General features: G+C 34.9%; 2 long non-coding RNA genes across 4 annotated transcripts; both read right to left on the bottom strand.

The window, feature by feature from the left end:
• Nucleotides 1-3,733: 3,733 nt before the first annotated feature.
• Nucleotides 3,734-6,418, bottom strand: LOC145798695 (uncharacterized). The gene is made up of 4 exons (XR_014340108.1): nt 6,211-6,418; nt 6,070-6,134; nt 5,451-5,720; nt 3,734-4,103 (listed from the first exon to the last, which is right to left on the bottom strand). It is a non-coding gene; the product is annotated as an uncharacterized LOC145798695 (long non-coding RNA).
• A 5,022-nt stretch (nt 6,419-11,440) lies between these two features.
• Nucleotides 11,441-17,879, bottom strand: LOC114323009 (uncharacterized). Of its 3 annotated transcripts, none has more exons than XR_014340111.1 (5): nt 17,729-17,879; nt 17,350-17,513; nt 16,091-16,147; nt 15,582-15,932; nt 11,441-12,194 (listed from the first exon to the last, which is right to left on the bottom strand). It is a non-coding gene; the product is annotated as an uncharacterized LOC114323009 (long non-coding RNA). The 3 variants fall into 3 exon arrangements; XR_014340110.1 differs by having other exon boundaries at nt 16,091-16,207; XR_014340109.1 differs by having other exon boundaries at nt 11,442-12,194; nt 16,091-16,181.
• Nucleotides 17,880-18,384: the final 505 nt, after the last annotated feature.

The raw sequence follows: 18,384 nt of genomic DNA on the forward strand, positions 1-18,384 counted from the left end.
TAAAACTACCGACAACAGTTCCTATAGCAGTTGCAGCTGCAGTTGTAGCAAATCCACTTGCTCCTATCACAACGACGAGGGTACCCAATGTATGTGTTAAGGTACCTAAACCAGCGACAATAGCTGGAGCAACTAACCCTATTGCATTTCTTCTCTGCATGACAAAGGAACTTCACATAAGTATAAAAACCAACGACTCATTGACAAAAATATTTCTTGAGGTATTAAGAAATGATCAAAAAAATTTAAAACATCAACAAAACATTTCCAAAATTAATAAGATAATTCAATGGCCCCATAAAAGCAATGCCATAATGAAAAATTAGCAAAAATTCAAGATCTCAATAGTTTGCTACTAAATCCAGGCCATAAGAAGCTCAAGAGAAAAATCAAATAAAAAGAGGAAGAGGTGGAATTAATCTACTTCAATGCAACACCTACTTGAGACTTGTATAATTATGTTAAAGGATCTCTATGTATGAGGTTTAGGTTTGTATAGGTTTTATCCATTACCATTGTAAGTTCCAAAATAAAGAGTCCAAGTCAAATTAGAGTCTATATTATTTACACGTTTAAAAAGAAACTTTCAATCCATTATAGAAGAAATTTTGGTACGTTTTAGTAGCTTTAGGCGCTTTTTGGGACAATGTGATGTAATTCTGCTTGAGTACTTTGTAGCAAATACATAAGATAATGAACTATAAGAATAATCCCTAAGATAATCTTTTTCTTCTTCTGTAATTTTTCACTAGTACCTAATTCAATCACAAGCTAGTAGACGGGAGAGGCAAAACAAACAGATTTTCATCACTGAAGCAGACATGGAAGTAATAAATTGATGTAATCCCAATAATTCCATGTGTAAACCTTTGGATCATATAGGAAAACAATAAACTGATGTAATAAAATATTTTGGAAAGTAATAAACTGATGTGAAAAAACAATTTTACATAATAGATTTTGTAAAAAATAATTTTGTTTTCCCTCATAGAAAACAATAACAAAAATTAAAAAAATTGACTTTGTTCAGCAACTATCTATTTTATTTGAAGCATCAACTGATGTGTTATAAAATGCAAAATTCGATGAATGGAAAAAAGTCTCACAAAATTTAAAAAATTCCAACAAAAGTTCATATTCTCAAATAATAACAATGGTTTGATCTCCATAGGGAATTTATGACAAACTCCACTTCCCAGCAAGGATGCTTAAAAGAATACATTTTTTATTTTTATTTTTATTTTTTGTTGAGCTCTGATTTTTCTCTTATACGAAAGGATCAAGTATATAAACATCTAAGTTGTTTCCGCAGACTAAAGGAAGACAACTTAACATAAATAAATTTTCTTTTTAATAATATATATACGTAATCCAATATTTTGGAATATACTAAAATCAACACACACTACAAGAATTAACACTTTTGGCAACAAAAAAATTGGTCGCTAAAAGTCTATTTTTGGTTGGCAAAAGTTATCCGCGACCAAATTTTTTGGTCGCTACTTTGGTCGCCAATTGAGGGTCGGCAAAAGTAATTCGCGACCAAAATTATGGTTGGTCGGCAAAAGTTGGATTTTGCCGACTAAATTTTTAGTCGCTAAATATTTAATTACCGCGACTAATTTTTTTTGTCGCCAAAACACTTTGGTCGCGAAAAGTGATATTTTCCCGACCAAATTTCTTAGTCGCCAATTGTCACATTTGGCGACCAAAAAGTTTGGTCGCCAATTATTACATTTCGCGACCAAATTTTTTGGTCGCCATTTATCACATTTCGCGACCAAAAAAATTGGTCGCCATTTGTGTCTTTTCGCGACCAAAACTTTTGGTCGGCAAAAGTGAGATTCCACGACCAAGAGCTGTTTTGGTCGGCAATACATGTATTTTTTGCGACCAAAACTCTTGGTCGGCAATTGTCATTTTTTGCGAAAAAAAATAATTTTGGATGTCGCGACTAATAAATTGGTCGTCAAAGCAGGAAAACAGTACACCTGTAATGATGTTATAATTCAATCAATCCATAATAAACTTATAATTTTAAAGCATCATTCAAATTAATTGAATTATTAACATTCGACACAATACATAATTCATTAACATTCGACACAATACAACTATTCTAAGTTTTCAATTCATATTCAACACAATACATTAAGTTGCCTTGATAGCCAATCAAAAAGATCCACTAAGTTTTAATTCATTAACTATTCAACACAATACATAATTCATATTCTAAGTTTTAATACACTAAGTTGCCTTGATAGCCAAACAAAAAGATCCTTGCGCCCTTTCGTGCCAAGCTTCGCATCCATCAAAGCAGTAGTGATGTAAGGCACCTAATAAACAAACAGAATTGGAAAATTTATCAGAGAAGCATGATAGTGGCAGCAACATTGGATTGCAAACCCGTATCTTTGCAAAAATCAATTAAATCCTATAAACATGTACATCGTATTAAGACAACTAGCTGGCATAATAAAACTGTACTTGTTGTTGTACCTGCAAATTTCAATACACGATGATTAATAAGCTAACAGCCATAACAACCATGCCAGTAAGATAAGCAAAAAAGTTAAATACCTGTGTCATTGTCAAATCCTACTCCAACACAAATAAAATTCAATGATTGCTAATTGGAGGTTGAGCAGTTCTATCAGACACTAATTACTTCTCTAGGTAGCATATCTTACAAATGATGAGTTATTGAAGACCTAACATGAACTTATTCGGGCATAGTTAACTATCAAAGCTCCATTCCCTTTAAATGACCTAAAATTTGCAATTCACCTGAAGTGGGCCCTTCAGCACAATAAATATTTTCTTACTTTCCAATTTCCCAATAGGCAATAACATAGCACATAAATTCGAGGAATGGCACAAGTGACGTTCCATACAGTGGTAAACCCAACGTCATAAACTTTGACGCTCTTTCATTCTTCCCTTCATGATCACCAAAACTCATGGTACATGTTCAAGAGAAATCAGAAAAACTAAGTATAAACATTGGACATGGAGAAAGAATAACCTTCCAGCCATTCTTTCCATACAGCACTCTTTAATTGTGAAACACTATCAGCATTTACTCCTACTGACAGTGATGAATTGCATTACTCATATATATATAGTGTTGTGGGTTATCATGAAAAATTAGATTTTATTATTTTGTCCAAAAAGATAACTTACTTGAAGAACAATCATAATTTAAAAATGAAAAGAAAAGAAGATGGTATTAACTGATAGGAACAACGGCGTGCAAATAAAACTACATATTCAGGCATTTGACAAAAAAAATTAATTAAAAATACCAGACAGTAAAAATTGTTAGGCTGACGCTGTCAAACAAAGCAAAAATGACACCCCCACAAAAATTACTACTTTTTTTATAATTATTTACGCCATGTAATTTCCCCTTCAATATATATATATATATATATAAATGTAGTACGCAAATCATAGTGAATGCGACCGTCCTGATGCTGTCAAACAATTTAATTGTTAGGTTGTAAAAGCCACCAATTTATACTGAGGCATAAATAAATACATTCATATAGTTTATTTATTTTTATATATTTTTCATTGATTCTATTCTAGTCCCAATAATTATAATTTGAACACAAAAAAAAAAACCTCACCACTTTGAGTCAGTTTTAATGTTGACCTACATCCAAGTTAATTAGTAAAAAGATGAATAAACCCATCATCCTCTTCCCTCACCAAGGGCAAAATGAGCACTACTTTTGCCTTGGACCCACCAAATCCAAATGGGTTATCCATTTTCTACATGAATAAACCCATCATCCTCTTCCCTCACCAACCAAACACAACCTAAAGAAAACAATTTTAAAATATTACAAACAAAGCAAGAGAAAAAAAGAAGTGGGAATTCTCGAGGCAAAAGAACTAGTAGGAAACTAGCCTTTAAAAGAAAAAAAGAAAAGAAAAATGAAAATAAATAAAGCAACCTAAATTGCATTTTAGACTAACAGCAGAAACACCAACCACTGAGGAAGCTTCCACAATTTCATCGTGCAGTCTTCGCTATATGTCGCGACAAGGTTTCTGTGGGAGTGATGTGTGATACCAATTACATCCTTCTCATGGACCTGCCAAATTATTAAGAAATAATAAGAGCACTTTCAAGCCAGAAATATTGGATTTCTGCATAATGCAAGCCAAATTAGTAAATAAATATAACTAACAATTAATACCACATCCTGTAATGCAAGCCAATTAATACCACATAAATATAACTAACAATTAACAATTAATACCACATCAAAGCAGAACATCAGCAGACCAAATAGCAGCCTCAGAGCAGCAACATAGAGCAATAGCATACACCATTAAATAACCTTTGATGGGGTTCTAATTTGTTGGATATGGGAAACAACATCCTGTACTGAGTATGCTCTGCAGTGTTGCTTTTAATCCACAAAGCCACTCTGAGTTTAATCAATTCCTTAACATACTAGAACCTTAACCAAAACCAACTCAAGCTGCATAAGCCTGTGACTCCAGTCCACCCACACACAGCAAGGATCATACCAGCAGTGGCTCGGCCCACCCCCAGCTCACCTTAACACAGTAGCATTCACAGTCACTTGATCCACATTGCTACCCTCACCCACCCCCAAAGGTATTCCTAGAGCAGAATCATAGCAAAAAAAAAAAAAAAAAAAAAAAAATACCAGCAGAGCACACCCACACCCAGTAAAAAAACGTACCAGCAGAACACACCTGGGACCATGTCAGCATCAACCACCATGCTCACAGAACAACAAGGCAGCCATGCTCACCCTCCAGTTCTGCTACAGTGCTTGACTTGAGGCAGATTAAAGACCAAGACAATAATAGAGTAGAAGTCCATTTTCCTGACTTAACATTCTATTCCTAAAGAGAGCCAAAGTTTTACTTTTAAAATTCTACGATCAAATTCACAGGTGACTACTTATGTTACAGTTTCACTTCCATCTCCTAATACATACATACATACATCTAATACCATTAACTTATGTTGTGTAACGAAACTCTCCTTCCATTACTTTTACAATTCTTAAATTAAATGTTCTTTTATCAAGTATCCTAGTAAGAAAAGAAATCTATTTGACTAATTTTCACTCCACTTTCAAATGCAATTAATTATTAAATGTTTATCCCTCTTCTTAAAAGTATATGTTTGTAAAGAAAGAAGTACATCATTGCAAATCCTAAAAGCAATAGATTCATCATTGCTCTCTTACAATTATTAGAAATAACAAGCTTTACTCTTACAATGGAGGTGCTCATAACATATAATAAATGTATAAATATATATATAATAATACAAATAATATATTTTGTGTGTGTTTCCCATGTGTCATGTCATGGGAAACATTTGTGAAGATTTTCATGTTGACATGTCCGAATCCATGCTTCTTAAGATGCAATGTGGAAGATATAAAAGAGCTTACCTATGTATATCGTCATGTGATCCTTGTCACTTGAGGATTTCTTCCAAGGGATGATGATGGAGGTTTTGCTTTTGCATCTTTGGAGAGCAATGAGAAGTCCAACAATGAAAAGAGAACCCACCATGGTCCCGGTCACTATTTCTGGAGCTAAAAGCCAGGCGGGTTTTGAAGCTAAGGCAGGTTTTGGAGCTTCCTCATTCATAATTCCATCTTGACCATGCCAGTGGTTCTGGTTGACTCCTGAATGACTGGTAGCAGGTGGAGCTTTGGCTGTAATACAAGGAATTTTGTCATTTACAAACCACAAAGTTGCACTTAATTTGCAACAATTTGCACCAACATCATGTTCTAGTGGAGTGGATGTTACAAAAGAGATTTGATTAAATATCATTATACTTGTAACTAAAACAAGGATTAAATGTCCCCAAAGAAACTCAAATTGGCCATTTAAAATAATAATTAAAAAAAGAGTTAAAACTCTTTTTAAAGGGCTTTATCAATGGTTCTACTCCCTCCCGTACTGACATCTTTAAAAATTTTCAAGGGTGTTTATGAATCCTCTTAGGAAGCTCACCAATTACAGAGCCCCAAGGATGATCATGTTGTACATACTACATACCACATCGTGCAGTAGAGCGCTGTTTGGGATCTTTGTCTTGAAGGCAGTTCCCTTGAAAGCTTGACCTGCATGAATTAAACTATGTAATGAAAAGTTTAGGAAACAAAAACAATCCAGATTGAAGGTATTTCAAAAGAGTACCTTGGAAGGTAATCTAAGCACTTGGGAATGCTCCCAACAAAGAAGTTGAATGAGAAATCAGCAAATTTTAACTGAGATGAACGACAGAAGCTAGTAGTGTTCTCACTTGAGGTATACCTGTAGCAGAAATGGCATGTGTCAATTTAAGAAGATCAATACATTGGGAGCGATTTGCTGCAAAATGTTGGTATTTTATTTTTCAAATCGACTAGATTAACAAACGCTGAAGTGGAGGGAAGTCCTTAAATGTATCTGCAACACAGCGTCTATAAGGCTGTTGGGGCTTGAAAATGGTAGCATGAGGCAACTTTGACTTTCTCCAGTATTCCTCAGAGGGTGAGCCACAAAGCTTAAAAATTTTATGCAACTGCTCAACCTACAAGGCAGAAACTACAAACTTACAAACAACATTCAATTCATATAAATGACAGAAAAGAAAAGACGTAATAAACAAAAAGGAGCACATAGGTAATGCATCCAATGGTGTTTAAACACATTGTAGGACACCTTTACAAGCCCAAGTCACCATGAGGCCAAGAGTCCGACCTTAATAATATTGCCAAGTATCATTTAAGAAGATGATATGTAAGTTAATTCCATGCCCAATGATCATATTAAAAATTATATTTCTTCAAAACAAGTTAAAGCTTCTAATGCTTTTGAAACTATGGCTCATTAACACGCAAAGATTTTTTGTTGCCCTATAACAATAGATACACAAAAAATATCATGTAATGTACCTTATGATGATGAATAGACTCATTATTCAATGATGAACAGACTTGTGATTCCAAAGGGGTGGTCTCATCACCCACCCATAGAATCGTGATGTTGCCAAGGAAGTTTCCTTTGTTTGGGAAGGATAACGAAGGCTAAAAAAATTTCTAGTGAATAGAATATTGTGTACTCCCACAAAAATTAGGAGGTATAAGAGAGATGTTTAGCCACCACAAACAAAAACCAATTGTGAAAATAATTATGAAGAAGTAGCACATTGAAAGTTTCAAGGGATCGCTTATTGAAGCCAAATAAGGTGCTTTTCTTTGAGCTTCAACACAATATGCAAGAGGACCTCATGGGAGGCGTATGTCAATTTCAATGATATAATCACAAAAAGAGTCAAACTTTAGGCACAGTCACAAAATTCAAATATGCTACAGTCTACAGATGAATTCTTTCCCTGGAGATAAACTGCTCAAAATGGTCTTAGTTAACCCACTCCTGGTGACAATGGAGTAGAAAGAACTCTTTGCCAAACAAAACTTTTTTTTTGCTTCCAGGTTTTAGTATTAGGCTTAACTCAATTGATAGAATGGTTTCATGACATGGCAAATTGATAGAACTATTCTTAGTTGTTGGGTTGTTACATGACATGGCAAATGGAGAGAAGACAAACTAGAGGTATTTATCAACCGAAAAAAGAAAAAGAAAAAACCCTACTAGAAGTATAACCAACTGGCAGTTAATTAGCTATGAATTGTAATGTGAGACAAAATCTGCTATAAAAAGGGGTGTGAGAGAGATGAGAAAATCAAGAAATATATTATGTGAAGTTGTGATGTATTGAATCTGCAGAAAATAAGAATTATTTCTCATCTTCTTCTTTGAAGCTCTGTTTCTTTCTTTTTCTTCACTTGATCTGCTCATATATACACATTCCACTACTCAACCATTTCTTCTTCATTTCTCAGCAAATTCTCATTGTTACATAATACACAGTGTGCATCAGTTTCAAGTCCAACAAATTATATAAATTTCACCTTGGCATTTTATCAAACACTTTGTGTGAAAGAAAGAGACAGTGAGGAAAAACAAATAATCACAAAGAAAGGTATAAAGAATTAGATGATCACCAAATTACAAGTTGAAGAACAAACACTGTCAAAATTCATCAATTTGTGTCTATACAAAAAAAATAAAAAAATAAAATAAACATATATATACATATACACTTAATCAAGGAACACAAATTCAGATGTGGAAATCATCAGTAACCCATTGAACTCTACTTTAATAACATCTCATATTCTACATGGTAAGCTGTAAAGACTAAAGATCAACATAATCAACAAATACATATACAGATACATGGACATATCTAAGTAGAGAGAGAGAGAGAGAGGACTCACCGAAAGTGTACCGAGTCGAGCGGCTTGGGAAAGGAAGAATTGGGTCGAAATGTGCATATTACTTGAAATGCGAGTAATCGAGGGGTCAGAGTTCAGATCTGGAGCTTCGATGGAGCTTCGAAATCGGTTCGATCTGGAGCTTCGATGGAGCTTCGAAACTGCAGTGGTGGTGCGTACGATTGGAAGTGAGGGCACTGGAGGGTGCAGGTTAAGGAGGGTAAGGCGGTTGGGTTAGGGTTTGGTGGCGGCGGAGCTGGAGGGGCGGCGAGGCAACTGATGAGAGAGGCCGATGGCCGACCTGAGACTGAGAGGAGCAAAAGAGCCATTCCGATATGGCAGTGGCGGGAATGGATAATCTCATTTCTTACGAATTGGTATTCATTTCCCCCCTCCATGTTTCAAATTCCCCCCCCCCAACACTTTTGGCGACCAAAAGACCACATTAGTCGCAGAAAAGGTACTTTCGCCGACAAATTTTTTTAGTCGCCAAATTTCAATCAACGGCGACTAAAATATTAGTCGTTAAAAGTACTAATTTGGCGACTAATTTTTTTTGGTTGCTGAAAATAAGTTTTTGGCGACCAAATTTTTGGTCGCCAAAAAATATATGACCTTCCGCGACCAAATTTGTAGTTGGTCGGCAAAAGTATACCACTTTCTGCGACCAACTCATTTTTTGGTCGCCAAAATATAACCTTCTACGACCAATAATATTTGGTCGCCAAAAATAACGATCATTCGCGACTAATTAATATTTAGTCGCCAAATGTCATTTTTTTGCGACCAAAAAATTTTTGGTCGGCAAAAGTGGTCGGCAATTGTGTAAATTCTTGTAGTGACAATGTCAAAATAGGGTAACACCAATTAATATTCTTCTTTTATGTATTAGAGATCATTGGATGGGTGTGTCATGAAAATTAAGCTTTTTTACTTATTTTATAAAAAATAAAAAAAATAATAGATGAAGAGGGAAAGAAAACTAAAGCTCACAGAAAACAATAACAAATTTAATAAACTGAAGCACATAGGGAAGTAATAAATTCATCTAATAAACTGATGTAAAACTGAAGCACACATGGAAGTAATAAATTGAAGCACCCAAGAATTCCATGACTAAAACAATTTTGTTTTCCCTCACAAAAAACAATTTCCCTATCATTTCCCTCACAGGAAACAATTTTGGGACAAAACCCAATGAAATTAAGTAGAAAAATCCGAAAACAATTTTTCCTACCTTTCCCTCACAAAAACTATTTTGGGTCCAAACCCAATATGGGTTTAGAAAATGAAACTACAGACTACCTATGGATTAAAATGAATCAATAAAAATTTCTTACAAAATGAAACTACAGGCTACCTATGAATTAAAATGAATCAAAAAAAAATTCCATAATTTTTAATATTTATTTATCCTATTATTTAAATAAATAATAAACAAGATGAGCTTTACTTGAAGCTTGGTTCATTTGCAGCGGTAGACATACCTGCTCTCTCTCTCTCTCTCTCTCTCTCTCTACAGTGATGCACAAGGGGCACAAGTGGGAAACATGAACGTTTTTGTTTTGAAACACACTTCCTTGTCATATTTGGAAGCAAAGGGCTTCCCATTTCTTAAGCATCCTTTCAGAAAAACAAGTTTTACACCCAATATTGCTTCTGGTAACAAAAGGTCCATCTATTATATATGTGTTTTGCTGTGCTGTCAGCATGATGCTGCTCAATCTTACGTGAACCTCAAGCTTACCTAGTTAAATATTAGAATTGATCCAACTTGTTTTCACTCTACCTCATCCAAAAATTATATTATCAATCTCCCATGCCCACCCCCCAAACTCAAAATGCCAAAAATGTAAGAAGAAACAACAATAAAGCACCTAACCACAAGAACTGAAATAATATTTTAAGCCTTTAAGTTCGTTAGCACTTTCTTTGCTTCTTTCCAAAAGGTAAAATGAAGTGCTGCTAATGAAACTTAAAATTGGAAGTCTTTTGTTTGGAATAACAGATCAATTTGAAAAGATAGTGGGGCTTTCCATTGATCATTTTGTTTTCCCAAGAGAGCATTCATTTCATTTGGTTATCCCATTAACCTAATCAAAAAATATTTTTGTGATGACAACTGGAATATCATAGGTGATTTTCAGAAATTAGTTGATCTCCTGTTTATTGTTTATTAGGAATTAGGTTGAAGTTTTTTACCACATTTCTCTACTAAAGAGAGTCATATCCTTCATTTACCCATTTTAGATTTTTGAAGACAATCTTTTATTTTTCTATTTTCCTGCAGAAAATGATTTACATGGGAAAAAAAAGAAACAATGTAAAGATTTATTTATCTTCCCTATTCAGTAATATAAATTGTTAAAATTACATGATAAGTTGATCATTGAAATGTTTGTACCTATGTGTGATCTGTGGCATACTGCTTCCGTCTCTTGTCCAACTTGGAGTCAACTGAAGTTTCGACTTTGTCTTTGATAATTTTTCACTCGCAGTGGGAGACAATTTTGACCATTGCTTATATTCATCACTCAAGTTGAGGATAGCCAAAAAAATATTAAGCTAGTTTTGTTCCCCAATTAAACAATCATTAATAGCTCCAGCATTTCAAATTTAAAGCATGTATCAGAGCAGAATTGCTGGAAAATCTAAAGATCTCAATTATCTAACCAATCCGAAATGGGAGAGAATTTTGTGTGGCTTAAGAGAGTAACTCTAGCGCATTGTTTTTCACCCTGTTAGATCATAAAAGAGAGAATTTTTTATTAACCATACCTGTTAAAGCAAGTTTCGAACGCACCTCAACTATTACATGATAAACACATACAGATAAAGGAAGCTGAAAGAAAAGAGACATGCTGAAAAACCTCAGCATAACAAAGGTCTTCTCTTATGACCATTTTTTAGAGAAGACAAAATAACAAGAGAATTTGGAATGCATTAGCTATAATTCCCAACCCAAACAATTCTAGCAATATAGGCATAGATGAAAAAAATATTACACACCTTCAAGCTGCTAATATCTTTTGTCTCCCCTTGCAGCGGACTCATTGTTGCATGTTTCAACTTTCCTTTCTCTTAAAAATAAAAATATGCCACCAAATTAATGACCATAAATACATTTTGTTTTTTTTTACCAAAAAAAGAATCTTGAAAATTAGTTCTTCTAAATCAAACTTTTTAATTAGAAAATTAATAATGGATAATAGGATTTAATAAGGGTGAAGTAACCGCAACACTAATCCGGCCAATATGATGCAAGAAGTTGGCCAGGGCTGACTTGCCAACATTGGGAATCCCAACTAGCAGCACTGTTATGGTATGATTAGCATGATCAGTCTTCTTGAATTCTCTGACTCAAGCTTGTAAAAAGTTTAGGAACTGTAAAATGTGAACTCCAATCAAATGCTACTAAATTTGATAAACCACAACTGAATTGAGAGAATCAACTACAGAACAATGAGCTTTATTGCCTTTTCATAGATGAAGCTATTATGGGACTTCGTTCTGGACATGAAGTTCAGACTAGAGTCACCTATAAATAATGACCAAAAGCAATCCTTACCAAGTAAACCAAAAGTTCAAACAAAAGAAGAGAGAAACAAATCTTAAATAAGTTTCTACAATCCTTGTTTAGAACTGTTCAAGAGGTAATTGCAGAACAGTTGAATGTGAACTCCAATCAAATGCTACTAAATTTGATAAACCATGGTTGAATTGAGAGAATCAACTACAGAACAATGAGCTTTATTGCCTTCTCATAGATGAAGCTATTATGGGACTTCGTTATGGACATGAAGTTCAAACTAGAATCACCTATAAATAATGACCAAAAGTAATCTTTACCAAGTAAACCTGTAATAACCCGACCCTCGTCTATGATTCTGGTATACTTTCAATTCCCTTATTCTGTATATTTATATGTTTATTGTGAAATTCCATGTGGAATTACGATTAAGTAAGTGAAACCTATGTTTAAGGATGTCTATCTGTTGAACAAAAAAAGTATCTGTTACACTTAGAATATTTGAATCAGAAATTGGACACCTTAGGAGCTTAATTATCTGAAATTGATTTTATATATGTGATCAGCATAATTTTTAAGTAATATTAAGCATGTTTACGAATTTTCAATTTGGGATGCTTAAACGATTGAATTTTGTCTCTATTCAACCTTATATATGCATATGTATTTATAAGAATAAGACTTAGGCACTTTTCCATCCAAAAATCTCTTGGGAGAGAAAAGAGAGAGTGTGGAGAAGAAGAATTGGGGGAGAAGAAGAATTGGGGGAGAAGAAATTCAACAAAGAAGATTGTCAAATTGAGGAAAGTTGTAAGATTTAATTCAAGGTAAGCTCAATCCAACCTATTCAACCATCACTTGGACCTAAGGAAGAGTTTATTTCTTGTTTTGACAACTTAGGGTTTGTAGTTGTGGATTTTGTATGATTCATGTTTGATTAAAGAGGGTATTCTCATCAATTGGTTGCTTTGAAACCTAATTTAGGCGTTGTATGAAATTTACACTTCAATCTTTGGTTTTATGCCAACCCCATGAAATTAGGTATATGCAATGTGTTATGTTTTAGGAACATAAGGAACTTGAATTAAAGAATGGAATTTGAAAGAATGGTGACTTGTTTAAGCTTCTAATCATGTTTATTTTGTGGTGTTCAAATGATAATTCATGTTAGAGTGAAGTTGGGACAATATATTGCATTAATTTCATCTTGGTTTGCATGGAAAATGAAGTGGTGTTGCTAAATTTTGGGTTGAAATCGAGTTGTCCCAAAACAGGGACGCGGCCACTTGAGCGGAGGCCACGGGCGCTCGAGCAGGGAAGGAGGAAAAATGGGAAATGGGTACTGCTTTCGGCCGCTCGAGCGGAGGGGAAGGACCGCACGTGCGGTGCATGGCCGCTCGAGCAGAGGGTTCGGCCGCACGTGCGTCCTAGGTCCGAAAAACTTATCTGTTCTGTTTTGTGTGCTCGACCCTCTGGTATTTTTAGAATATTTTTTTGATAATCATAAGATGGTTGTAAATTCATTCGAGGTGAAATGATGCATAAAATAACAAAAGGAAGAACAAGAACTAATGTATAAGTTATGCACATGTGTAGGTCATGCCTCGGGAGGGTCAAATGCTCCAATATAGCACTGTGAGTAGTAGTACTGGCATCGCCATTTCTTTACAGTTAATAATTTTTATTATTAACGCTCTGCTCTTCACAAATAGTTACGTTATGTTATCATTATGTTGATTGGAAGGTTGTGTGAACGTTAAAAGATGTTGGCGTACATCGGTATGACTCTAAACCTACTCGGTATTCCAATTACGGTTAATGAATATTATTAATGTGCTATAGCCTGTAAATTGTCTATAAACACTGTACAAGAATTACATACGACCATCGATGTTATGCAACAAGTTGACGGGAACATGATGTTCTGAATGACCTATCATGAACTGATACAGTTTTATTTAATTCAACACGAATTTTATGACATGGATATTTACCCAGAATGAATCACTGGTTAAGACCACGGATTGTTTATACGTTAATACCTACTAAGCGTTATGATAAACAACGAATGACTCAACCTGAAAACAGAATTAAATATCAATGACATTGTCACGTAACTACATTATGATGTAATTGTTCTGTCTTTGTTAAGTGTACTGCAATGAGATGTTATGTTTTGAATTAATGAACAGTTGTCCATATATGTAAAGTATTCATGACAACCGAAGCACACGGTCCTTACCCAGGGGTAATAATACTGTGGTTCAAGTATGTTACAAGTTTGCGTATGTTATAAGTTTACGTATGTTCCAAGTTTACGTATGTTACAACTCTATGTATGTTACAAGTTTAAGTCTGTTATAAATTCACGTATGTTACACGTTCAAGGATGTTGCAAGTTCTTAGTACCGAGGGATTCCTGTATGGAACTAAGAAGAATGCCTTATATCGATTTGTTAGCGCTATTGAAGTGCCAGGTATAATCAAATATGAATTCTGATTTCTGCTTATGATTCAAGCATAATGCATATGTATGAAATTGTTTCCGTTTATGGTATGACATGATATAATTGTTTCCTGGTATGGAACAAAGTGTTGTACGGAACTAAGTGCTGCAATGCGAGTCACCTCTAGAATCCGTACGAGCCACCTCTTGAGTCCATACATATGTGAACCAGGCTTAAAGCCGATGTGAAAGTTATGAGCCCTATGGCCATTCTGTAAAAGTTATGAGGCTAATAGCCGTTCTGAAACATCTGTGAGGCCTATGGCCAATTTGTGACATCTGGGCCTATGGCCATTCTGTATGATCGGTTAGTATGAAACAAAGTGCTGCATGGAACTAAGTGCTGCCATGCGAGTCACCTCTAGAATCCGTGTGAGCCACCTTTTGAGTTCATACATACGTAAAAGGGCTTAATGCCATTCTGATAAGGGCTATATGCCATTCTGATAAGGGCTTCATGCCATATGTACAAGGGCTATATGCCAATATGTTCAAGGGCTTCATACCATATGTTCAAGGGCTATATGCCAACATGTTTAAAAGTTTAATACTAATATGTTCAAGAGCTATCGCCACTATGTTCAAGGGCGTAAAGCCATTATATTTCAAGATATGATGTTTCAAGTCATTATGTTTAAAGACTGGGCCTCAGGCCATTCAAGAATTAATACAGAATCAATTAACCTTATGCCTCATTATTTATGTATGCATTGATATGTATTATAATTCAAGTTGAGCATTGAATCGTTTATGTACTATTATTCACCGAGCTTCGCTCACTTCGTGTTATGTCTGTTCTGTAGGTAATCACTTTGGGAATCCTTCTTAACCCTTGATGCTCACCCTTCAATTGTCAACCTCAGTACGCCCAGGCTACAGACCAAGTCTGTGCATTTATGTTAAGTTTTGTTAAGATTTTTGCTTGTACTTTAATTATTTACCTAAGATTAAAATGTATGTATATGACCCCTTCCTATACCAATGTTCGATTATATGGTCATGTATGTGTATGGGTATGTATAAAAATAAATGGCTCTCACGAACATGATCCTAGCATGTTAGGTTTAGCTCAATGGATGCTTTTCAGTGTTATTTTATTATATTAAATGCTTCCGTCCAGACCCCATATGATATGTATATTAGGTTAAGTGTCCATTTCTATATGGGTCATGCCCGAACTTTTAGGAGCAAGTTTGGGGCGTGACAAAACCCCAAGTTCAAACAAAAGAAGAGAGAAACAAATCTTAAATAAGTTTCTGCAATCCTTGTTTAGAATTGTTCAACAAGTAATTGCATTTTTCAGTGCACCAATGTATGTGACTGCACAGTGACTTACTACTAAGTAAGAACAAAACGGGCTCATTGCAAATTCCATCTTTAATGAACTATATTCAAATGACATATTCTATAACACAATGAAATAATTTCATTTCAATGGGTGGTCTAATGCCATGTTGTTAAATGCATTGTGAAAGAGTTGTACCTCCCTGATGTTCTCCTTATTATAAGAATTGACTCCATAAGAAATGGAGTTTTGTGGTTCAAAATATGACCTCCATACCTGTAAAAAAGAGTAGGGAGTGAAGTCACAGGAAGGAAAAAAATTCTTAAATGAACACATGAAAATCTATTAACCGATAGGAAAAGTTGCTTATAGAAACAGAGCTATTCCACAAAGGAGAGACAAAAACAAATAGTGAAAGGGAGAAATCAAATTACTTGGTGGTCGTGTTGATTGAACGGTGGTAGGCAAGTACAGCGATGATGTGGTTGTGGCTGGAACACATAGGTAGGCTTTAGAAATCGTAAACTGAAGCACACAGGGAAGTAATAGACCTTCGGAAGTACAGAGAAAGCAGATCAAAAATTAATAGGGTTTAATAAACAAATGACCCGTGAGAGAGAGAACCCCAATAAACCCATTTGGGGGAAGTTTTGAATTGAGGTTCACAATTGAAATTGTCAAACTGTTAAACTGTTAATCACTATACAAAGCAATAAACTGTTATTCAATTTATTTTTTTAAGAGAAGCATTAATGAATAAAATAATCTGTCATATTAAAACTGGAACATGAAGCATAGAAGATGTTGGGTTCTAATGCCAGTGACAAGCCAAGGGATCAAATATGCAATGGTTTGATTCGTTTACCAAAAAAAAAAAAAAAAAAATCTTTTAGATATCTTGAAAGCCTCTGATGCCAGTGACAAATTCAGGGATCAAATATGCAATGGTTTCATTCCATTTGCATTCAAGTGAACCAAACACTGTCTCTAAGGGTAAAGAATGATGCGTTTTGTTTTCCTTTCACTTCAAGCTAAAATGCCCATTATTGTGGTTTATAATTTTATTTTATTTTTTTAAATGTCAATCTCGCATCATTCTGAACAAGATTTTCGTATAAAAACTCTCTGTTTGTAGATGATTTTCCTTACTATGATTAAATTGGTTATGTATAATCATGGCTACAGAAATCAAATTTCAGAATCTTTCTATAAACATGAATCAGTCTAGATAAGAATCTATCTCCAGGTAATGAGATAAACTTCTCGAAACTCCAGAGAACAAGTTGTATTGTGTTCAATCAACAAAAAAATAACTCAATTTACACAAATCTGAGTTCAAAATCGCGCAAAACAAAATCAAAACATTGATCTTTTTAATGCCCATAACCAGAGATTCATAGCTGATTCAATAATTTTGAAAACAAAATGAAGAAAGATTGATCTTTTCAATTCCCAGAAGCAAAACAAAGGAGGATAAGAGATGGATATCTGATTTGATGATTTTGAAAACATTTTTTTGAAATGGGTATGCTTGAAATCGATGGAGATGAAGTGGGTTTTTGTTTTTTGGTGATGGGAAAGGGGTTGAAGACTGGAGGGTTGCAGAATCAGGTCGAAGACAACCAACCAAAACTGAACCAAAAGCAATGAAACGCAAAGAGAAGAGAAGAGAAGAGAAAAGAAGAGATTGTACCGATTGTTGTCGCCGTCGAACTAGGTTGAAGTCTCCAAAGAGAGATTGAAACCCTTCTAGATCAAAATGCCCAAAATCCGTCTTCGAACCCTCTCCCTTCTCCCTCTCTTGTTGACTTCGAATCGTCTCTTTTCGAACCGTCTCCCTTCACCATTTCTATGTTCCTCTATGATTAGAAGTCATTAGAACCTAAACAGTTGTGCATTTTTATTTTTTTTTTGTACATCAAATATGGGGTACTGCACACGGTGTTGCAGCCATTGTAAACGAGAGAGACGCGAAATAGACTAGGGCAGGACTGGGCTAGGAGTGAGAATGAATTAGGGATTTCAAATACACAACCAAGAAGAGAATAGAAGCATGAGACGACGATGGATACCTTTGATTTTAGATATACAACCGAAGAGAAGAGATGAGATGATCCTGGTAACCCTAGCAATTGATTCGGCCTTCATCATCATTAGAGAGAGAGAGAGATTGAAACCCTTGTGATATTCTATTCTGATTACAGGAAGGCAAAATAGTTATTTTGGGGAAAAAAAATTTCTAATATATATATATATATTTTGGTGATTGGAGCCCCAAATTTCATTTTGGCGTTTTTTTTTTTTTTATCATACAATTCACAACATGCATTGTGCGTTGTAAAAAAGTAATACTTTTAACAGCAAGTGATGTGTGCGTCGTAAAAAGTGCAATACTTTTAACTACGGGCGTTGTGTACATCGTGAAAAGTATTCACTTTTCACGGCGGGCGCATGTGCGTCGTGTGTAATTGATGTAATAACGGCACGCCATATGCACGTCGTGAAAACTTTTAATATTTACGGCATGCATTGTAAGTTGTAAAAAAATCATCGTGATTACCATTCACGGCCTACACAATAGACACGCCGTGGTTGGAAAAGTATTTGTGACGTGCAAAAAAAGCAAGTCGTAAAAGTGAGAAACTATGGCGTGCATTTATTGTATGTCGTTGATGTGGTGCCGTAAAATGTCAAAAGTCAGTTTCATTGTAGTGTAGACGTCCATAAT

The sequence above is a fragment of the Camellia sinensis genome, chromosome 9 (genome assembly GCF_055761805.1).
Source record: "Camellia sinensis isolate YWXY chromosome 9, ASM5576180v1, whole genome shotgun sequence".
Taxonomy (NCBI): Eukaryota; Viridiplantae; Streptophyta; class Magnoliopsida; order Ericales; family Theaceae; genus Camellia; species Camellia sinensis.